The sequence below is a fragment of the Primulina eburnea genome, chromosome 7 (genome assembly GCF_022965805.1).
Source record: "Primulina eburnea isolate SZY01 chromosome 7, ASM2296580v1, whole genome shotgun sequence".
NCBI classification, from domain to species: domain Eukaryota; kingdom Viridiplantae; phylum Streptophyta; class Magnoliopsida; order Lamiales; family Gesneriaceae; genus Primulina; species Primulina eburnea.
Genome location: NC_133107.1, coordinates 29,758,235 through 29,766,717, shown reverse-complemented (window position 1 = coordinate 29,766,717; position 8,483 = coordinate 29,758,235).

The window sequence follows — 8,483 nt, the reverse complement described above, 5'->3', positions numbered from 1 at the left end:
AAATCAGACGGACGGATCGAAATATAAAGGCGTAAGGATTTTTGCGAAGCCTCTCGGTTCCTTTTCTAAAAATCTGAAGGAATAATGAAGAATTCTTATGTGTATATATATATATATATATATATATATATATATATATATATATATATATATATATATATATACATCCACGTACATGCAAGATGCCAAATGTCAAATTCTTGTTTCGCATGCCTCGCGCTCGGGCGGTAAGAAAGTACCGCTCGAGTGCGGCACTTTCTGCCCGGAAGCTTGGCTTATTACACATTGGCGCTCGGGCGGTAATATTATACCGCTCGGGCGCCAAACATTCTGCCCGAGACATATTGCTGTTGAACATTGGCGCTCGGGCGGTTACTTTCTACCGCTCGGGCGCCAATATTTCTGTCCAACGTCTTAGCTTGAATTCACTTATGCCCGGCTTATCCATTTATGTCTATAATCACATCCATTATCACCAAATCATCATAGATTACGGTAATCAAATTCTTGGGCATTACACGAGTTGACTTGAGGAATCGAGATAAGGATCTGGAGTCTTAATTTTTGTTTCAGCAGACTTATCTGAGATGATCCCGACTTAACACTTGAGCAAGGGTATTTGAATCCTCTGATCCAGGTCTAGAGTCATGTACTCAAAAACTCTCCATCTGGGAAACCAGTGGCTTCTCAATGCCTTGGAGGAGAGGCCTTTTGTATTACAGACCATAACTGAGTATACGCCTGTAAACATCCTGTGATTCGATCAGAGACAATTTTCTTATCGGCTTGTTGTAGCCTTCCCGCAATTTCTGCGTTTAAGGCCAGCTTGTTGAACTCTTTTTGAAGCATTTCAATGTGTTCCCTCGAATACCTCTGCATTTTTATGATGGCATCGATATCACCGCTGCCCATCTCTTGTTAAAAAATCTGTAAGAATATTTTCATGAGATTTAATTATCACGATATCAAAAATATAATTTTGACATAATGACTGGCATCTTAATAATCTTGCTTTCTTGGGTTTAGACTCTATTATATTCCTTAAGAAAGCTTTCACCTGTGTATTATCAACTTTTAAAGTGAATTTCTTTGCGAATAAAAATAATGACCATTTTTCAAAAGCCCTTTTTACTGCATAGAATTCTTTTTCGTTGATATGTCATCTTATGACTTTTACATCAGAGAAGAGTCCACTGTAATATCTGCATGGCTGTTTTCCTTCTGGTGTGAGCTTGATTAAAACTGTCATCCACCAATGATCGCTGGCATCCGTATATAATACCAGATCATCTTTATTTTGGGGAATAGCCATTTTGGGAAGATTTTTAAAAATTTCCTTTAATTGACTAAGTCCATGTGTGTGTTCTTCTTTCCATATAAATTTTTCATCTTTTTTCAGTAATAGACTAAACACCTTCCTGTATTTTTCTAGGTTTTTAATAAACATCCTAGCAAAATTAACAACCCCTAAAAAACTTTGAAGTTGTTTATTTTCTTTTAGCTCTTTTGGAAAATTTTGTACCTTTTCTACTATATGATTTTGCAAAATTATTCCAAACTCATCGATTTCTATTCCAAGGAATTCAATCTTTCTTGTGGCAATGACTGTTTTCTTTTATGATAAAACCAGTCCTTCCAATTTAAAAACATCAGAGAAAATATCTAAATGCTTAATATGTTCTTCCATATTTTTATATGCTATTAACACATCATCAATATAAACAAACAAGAATTTTAAACAATTTTAAAAAAAATTATCTATTTTCCTTTGAAATATCTGAGATGAATTAGCCAATCCCATTGGTAATAATTCCCAGATATAATTTCCTTGTGCTGTGGAAAAAGCTGTGAATTTCTTGCTTTCTTCCTGCATCCGAATATGATAAAACACAGACTTACAATCGAATTTAGAGAATATCTTTGCATTGCTTATGCAACTAATTAGATGTTCTCTACTAGGTATGAAGTACCCATCGAACTCCAGAATTTTATTAATTTCTTGGTAATTAATAACTAGTCTGGGTTTGTTCTTTTTATTTCACCATGATTTCTTACAAGAAATCCTGGGCTGCTGTATGGTGAAATTCCTGATTTAATTAAACCAAGGTCCAAATGTTCCTTGATTATAATCTGCATATCCTTTTGATCAACTATGTTCATTTGGATAGGTTTGCAACAGACAAATTCATACTCTTTTCCTTCCTTAATTTTGAGGCAAGCTTTGAGTTGATTTTTATCCCACCATGCCAAGAGATCTTCATTGTAATTTTCTTTGATCATTTTCTTGACATCTTTTAATGAAACATTTGATGCAAACCTACCTCTTTCTGATGTAGGGCTATCTTAAGACATTATATTTCTTCTGGTTGGAGTGTTTTATCTGCTCTTAATTAGAGCATTGTTTCTCCAAACTGTCTAGAATTCTTCATTTTTTGTTCAAAATTTTCCCTTCATCACCACGCTAGCTGCGAAATCGAATTGGCAATTTTCTGTAAATTGCTTCTCATAATCGCTGGACTATCATTTTGTGATCACAAGGTGTTGTAAACACTAATCTTCTAATCTCATTTTTTTGAGTATAGGATTTGAACATTTGTAGGAAATTATTTCCTAGCAAAATGTCAGCTCCTATATCATGAAAATAAATCGGTGGTGTTTTTATCTTATATCAAGGCGTTTGTCTAGCTCCTCCGATCACGATTTAATTCATCTTAATCCCTTTACATAAGATTAAGATTCGTCTGGAGAAGTCTCTTCCAACAATCTTTGGTAACTCTTCTTACAAATATTTTTGAAAAACTCTTTTTTTTTTCTGTATATATTCCAGCACCTGAATCAATATAAGTAGCGAAATATTCTGCTTTATATTGTTCATATAACATCCCTACTGGAATGTATATCGAGAATGGACTTGTGGTCATTGGATTTTTCATATCCTATATTATGCCATAAAACTCCATTCCATATTCTAGATGTTTCTAAGGTTTATGTTCCTCGAGAAGCTCTAGTCCAAGAACCAATCAATCTGGTTCTTTTCTTGAAATTCCTTTGATATGAACTTCCAATTCTTCGATGTTGATCATTCCTTGGTAAGTTCCTATCATTGGTTGTTCTAAATAGTATATTGTATTAAAAGGAAATTGATTAATTTGTTTCGTAATATCAAATAATATTTCCACTTCCTTCCATTCTTCTGGACATCTAAGATTTCCTATTGTGGAGAAGCTTTTTGGCTCCTGTTGGGTTCCTTGGACATGTGCTTTTCCCCACCTGTAACTTGTAATTCCATCTCTCTGAAAAGATAGTCTTCTTGATTGCAATCTAAAACTTTGATTCTTGTGTAGAATTTTTGTCTTGTATTTGGATGTCTGTTTACTGTATTAAGGGAAACTCAACTCTTTCTGGATAAATTTCCCGAGCAAATTTTCCAAATATCTCATGTATTTCAATGAACTCATTTCTAATAAACAATTCTGAATGATGTATATGAGATAGAACATATGAAATCTGATAGGTAATAGAATATGGTATATTACCTTCTTTCATCATTCTTTTTTCCTTGAAATTTTGATGTAATGTCAAGGTTCGACTAAAATCTCGATCTGTCAGGTTGTAGACAATTCTAGGATATATTACTCCTACAATCTTTCCTGCGCAGAAACTTCCTGATATAATTCCCAGTATTGAATCTTGAAGATTCCCCATTCTTTTATCGCATATAGCAATATCAATGGGTGAATCTATTCCTTCTTTGAAAGTAAATTTTATTATAATTTGGATTGCTCCAATATGAATCCAGGTCATAGTCCGATGTTGGAACTTTTCAAGTTCGCAATCTTAATTTTGATATTAAGAAAAATTGTTATTTTATGTTACTAATGTTTTACTTTAGTGTACAGAAGCTAGAATCAGTTACGAGCTGTTTATGTGAGACCCCGAAGATAAAATAGCTTCAATGGCATTTTGGTAAATAAGTTGAAAAATATTCAATTTATTTTCATGGGATTTTCGTAAATAAATTGAAAAATAATGAATTAATTTAAGGGCAAAATGATAATTATGTTATGAATTTTAACATATTTGTCCGAATATTAGCCCAAATGATTTGAGATTTGGATATGACGTAGAAAACTCACAGATAGAGAAGTTTCATGTTTTGAGTTTTGAAAAAATTGGATCGTTTGACTGGTCCAAAGGAATATACCGACGTTAAAATTTTAAATAGTATATATTATATTATATTATATTATTAATATAATATAATATAATATTAAAAAAAAGAAAAAAAGGATAAAATGGAAGGAAACGTAACTTTCTTCAGAAAGTTACAGAAAGTCGCGGATAGAGAAAAGAGAGTGAGAAGGGATTCAGATTTTCTTTTCGATTGTGCGACTTATCGGTTTATCCAATCGACGAACCGACTTCAGTTCTGGGATCGTTGACACGAGGTATTCGATTTGAGGTATAAATTTTATGTTTTTGGAGATGTTTGAAATTCGTCGATTTTTGGAATAAATCCGATAAATTGTTAAATCATACTAGAATTGAAAAGTGTTGAATAGTGTATGATTTTAACGAAGAAGAGATGATATAGTGATGTTGTTTTGAATTATTCTCAATTTATTATAATTAGAGAATTTTAATCGTTTGATTGAGATTGAAGAATTATGTGTCGGTTAGATATGCGGTAGAATAACTGACAAGAAACTAAGTTTTGAAATCGGAATTGAATTATGTTCTGATTTCGATTTGATATGAATTTTTGAAGTTTCAAAAGATATTTGAAAATTATATTGTTGTTATTGAATGATGTTATTGATTTGAATGAGTGTGTTATTGATGTAGATAAAGTATTATACCGTGTTAGGATCGGTTATTGGCTAATTAGTGTTTAGAAGGGGGGGTTGAATAAACACTAATAGGAATTTAAATGTTTTTCGAAAAAGATAGTTCAGTCTTGTTACAAACTGAACTAAGTATCCCGTCAGTCAATATCAACCAGTTAAACTGAATAAGCAGTTGCGGAAAATAAACTGTTTGATAGATAGAATATCTAACTGAAATGAAAAGCTGAAGTAAAGGTAACACGGTATGTTTATGGATGTTCGGAGAATTGAATAACTCCTACGTCACCCCTTCTATCTCAAAGATAGGATATTTACTAAAAGACTTTGATCGAGTACAACACTTGTACAGACCCACTTCAGTTAGGACTTATCTATTGCCTGAACTGAAACTCTTAGTATAATACAATGATCTCTGTAAGTAACTGAACTTAGCACTTAATTGAATTTTCAATATTTCACAATGCTAATTTGCTCAATGTGTAGCCTTGATTGCTACGAATAGATCTGATACGAGTGAGCAGAGATTTTGACAGAGTAATGGCAAGTTTAAGATTGGTCAATAATCGTCATTGTCAACTGCTCTTTAGTCATATTTATAGACTTCTCTTCCAACGGTAATTTTGAATTCTCGTATCCGTTGATTGCCACTTTATTATTTCTTGGACAATGTTCTTGATTGCCTGCTTCATCATTTATTGCAAGACGGCGTATAAATCTTGATAGCCGAAACACATTGTTCTATGCAGTGCGGCTTTCCACATTCAGTTGCTGTCTGATATGTCTTTTTGTCTGTTTGAATGATCTTTCCCAAGGTATCTTCAGTCGAGAAGCTTTAATATATTCGGCTGAATGTTTTACTGATCAGTTCTCAACTGATCAGTTTGTGTCAACTGATTTTAGTTGAATGTTCAGCTGCCGAATATGCTTTCATGTATTAGTTGATTTAGTTGATTGGTTTATGTTTTGTCAAACTCCAGAATTCAGTTTCCAACAATTTCCCCCTTTATGGTGTTTGACAAAACCAAGAGATTTGACTCAGCTCTTTGTTAATAATGGATTGTGCGACTGAATCATAAGATAACAGAATTCCTTGTAGATAATATAAATTCTGAGAGAATAACATCAGTTGAAGAAAATAACATCAGTTGATAATAATCTGATAAATTCTGATAATTCTTTAGCTGTTTTCCCCCTTTTTGTCAAATACCTCCATTTTGTCCGTTAGCTTTTGAACGTGAAGGGAGAGAATTTTGACGTCTGATGTGATGCTTGAAGTAACAGTGTTGAAGGAGATATGTAGTAACTCCATTTGCTTTGAAACAAAGGTTTCCAGTCGCTGAAATCGTTGACTGTTTACATTTTGATCTGTAGATAAGAAATCGAGTAACCCCTTCTTTGTTTGATCCATAGTTGTGACAAGAGAGTCCATTTTGACTCTAAGAGCATTCATTTTCTCTAAGTTGGACTCATTTAGATGATCCAATTTTAGAGTATGAGATAATTGGGTGTTCTGAATTTTAGAGATAGCAGAGATCATTTGCTCCATATTATTGTGTAAATGCTGGACTTCTTCCAGAATAAGATCAATATCTGAAGCATTTTGAGGAGGAGATTGATAGGATGATCCTGTTTCTTTGGTGATTTGTTCAGAAACGACTAGTGTGTGATCAGTTGAGACTGGATCATCAACATTTTGAATTGAAACATCAGTTTCAATTATTTCTCCTTGAACTGTAAGTGGAGGAGATGAATTCTGTTCAGTAGAAAGACTGGTTTGAAGAATAGCAGATGGAGAATTGAGCACTGGTTCTTGTATCGGAGGATCTTGACAAGCATGAGGGTTTTCCGTTGGAGTATTCATGTCAGCAGATGAAGCTTGCTGAATTGGTTCTTTTGCAGAGATAGGGATCTCTTCATCAGTTTGATCAACTGGATGATCAATTTTATCATGTGTAGATTTATTCAAGTGAGAATCCTGAACGATTACTGAAATGATCTCGTCAATGGGAGCAAAGGAAAGCTCAGCTTCGGTGTATAGTTGTTGTTCAGTCGGAGGTGATGGAAGTTTTTCTATAATTGGTACGTCAGTTGTAACAAGGGCAAGTTCAGACGATGGTTGCTGCTGTTCAGTTAGTGATTCGTCATCTTCGTTTTCATCATCAGTGTCTGAGTTTCCTTGATGAACAACTAATTCCTGATTCATTTCCCAAAATTTTATCTGAGATAGCAACCCAACCAGATCAGAATCTAGTTGAGTGATCACTGCTTGATCAGCATAGGCAGTTGGATTTGTGGGAATATAGTTGTTCTTCAATTTGCTGATAATTTGAGCCAACTTCTTTGCTCGCACTTGATCAAATAAGTAGTTTTTCCTTTGCATAGCCAAAGTAATGGAGGCTGCTTTCACTGTCTTCAGAACATAATCTTCCAGTTTAATAAATTTATTCAGTTGAGATTTGTTCTTCAGTTTCTTGGCAAAAATTTCAGTTCGGTAGGCCTTCCAATCATCATAGACTTGGATTTTTGAAGCTGCAAAATCATTAACCTTTGCCCAAACAAGGTCAATGTGGGTCTGAATCGGATTTGTTGGTCGGGATTTTTCAATCATCTTCCCTTTTCCTTTGTCAGAACTCATGAGGTGTGGAATTTCTAATCCAGTTCGAGTTGAATCCACCACTTCTACAAACTTGATGCCTTTCGGGCGTGCAGGTGCGACACCAATTGGTCGAGATATCTGAGTTAAGGGAGCTTTGGTCCTAACTGATTCCCTCTTTGTGCTAGCTGAATCATCAGGTGGAATGATGTTCAAGGGAACAACTTCTATCGGTTGCTGACTCTCTGTGGTCATTGACTGATCAGCAACAATGGTGACTTCAGCAACTGACCTCACTCTTTGAGTTCTTGTTCTCTTGACAATCTGAGGTGATGGGGTTCTCTCTGAATCAGTTGTACTCAGAATCAATTTTCTTTTAGTGATCTTCCGTGGAGGTAGATTTTTGACTTTCTTTTCTGATTTTGTAGTCGCCTGATCAATTCCAATCTCCTTCTTAATCTTGACGAATTTGGCAGGAGAAATATCCATGGTGATTTTTGGTGGCATGGTATTCTTTGCATTGAACACCTTGAATTTCGATAATCTTTCAGAATCAGCATCCACTAAACCTCTTATTTTTAAAAGATAACTGATTTGTACGGCAAAACCCTTGTATTGTTTTGACGACAAAAACATATTCTTCAGTATGTTGAAGATGATCCGTTTCCAGTTGAATTTTTGATCAGTCATAATAGTGGTAATAGCTTGAAACTTTTCCAATGTAAGAGCAGCAAATGATCCTGCTTTTGCTAAGAGCCCTTTAGCAATTATATCAGCAAGCAACTGAATTTCATGTTTCAGTTCCTTCTTAGGATCGGAAACTTTAATTTTCCGTCCATCAGCAGATAAAAGTATTTGCATTTCATCAATATCAGATGCTTTGACATCCGTCAGTTGTGCTAATCCCTCACAAGGTAAAGAAAATAATTCCCCAAAAGAATCTTCAGATATAGTCAGCGACTGATTATTGACAGTAGAATTTATGATACCTTCTGAGTCAACTTTGCCAGAGGAATAGAAATCTTGAAGTTCTTTTGGATATA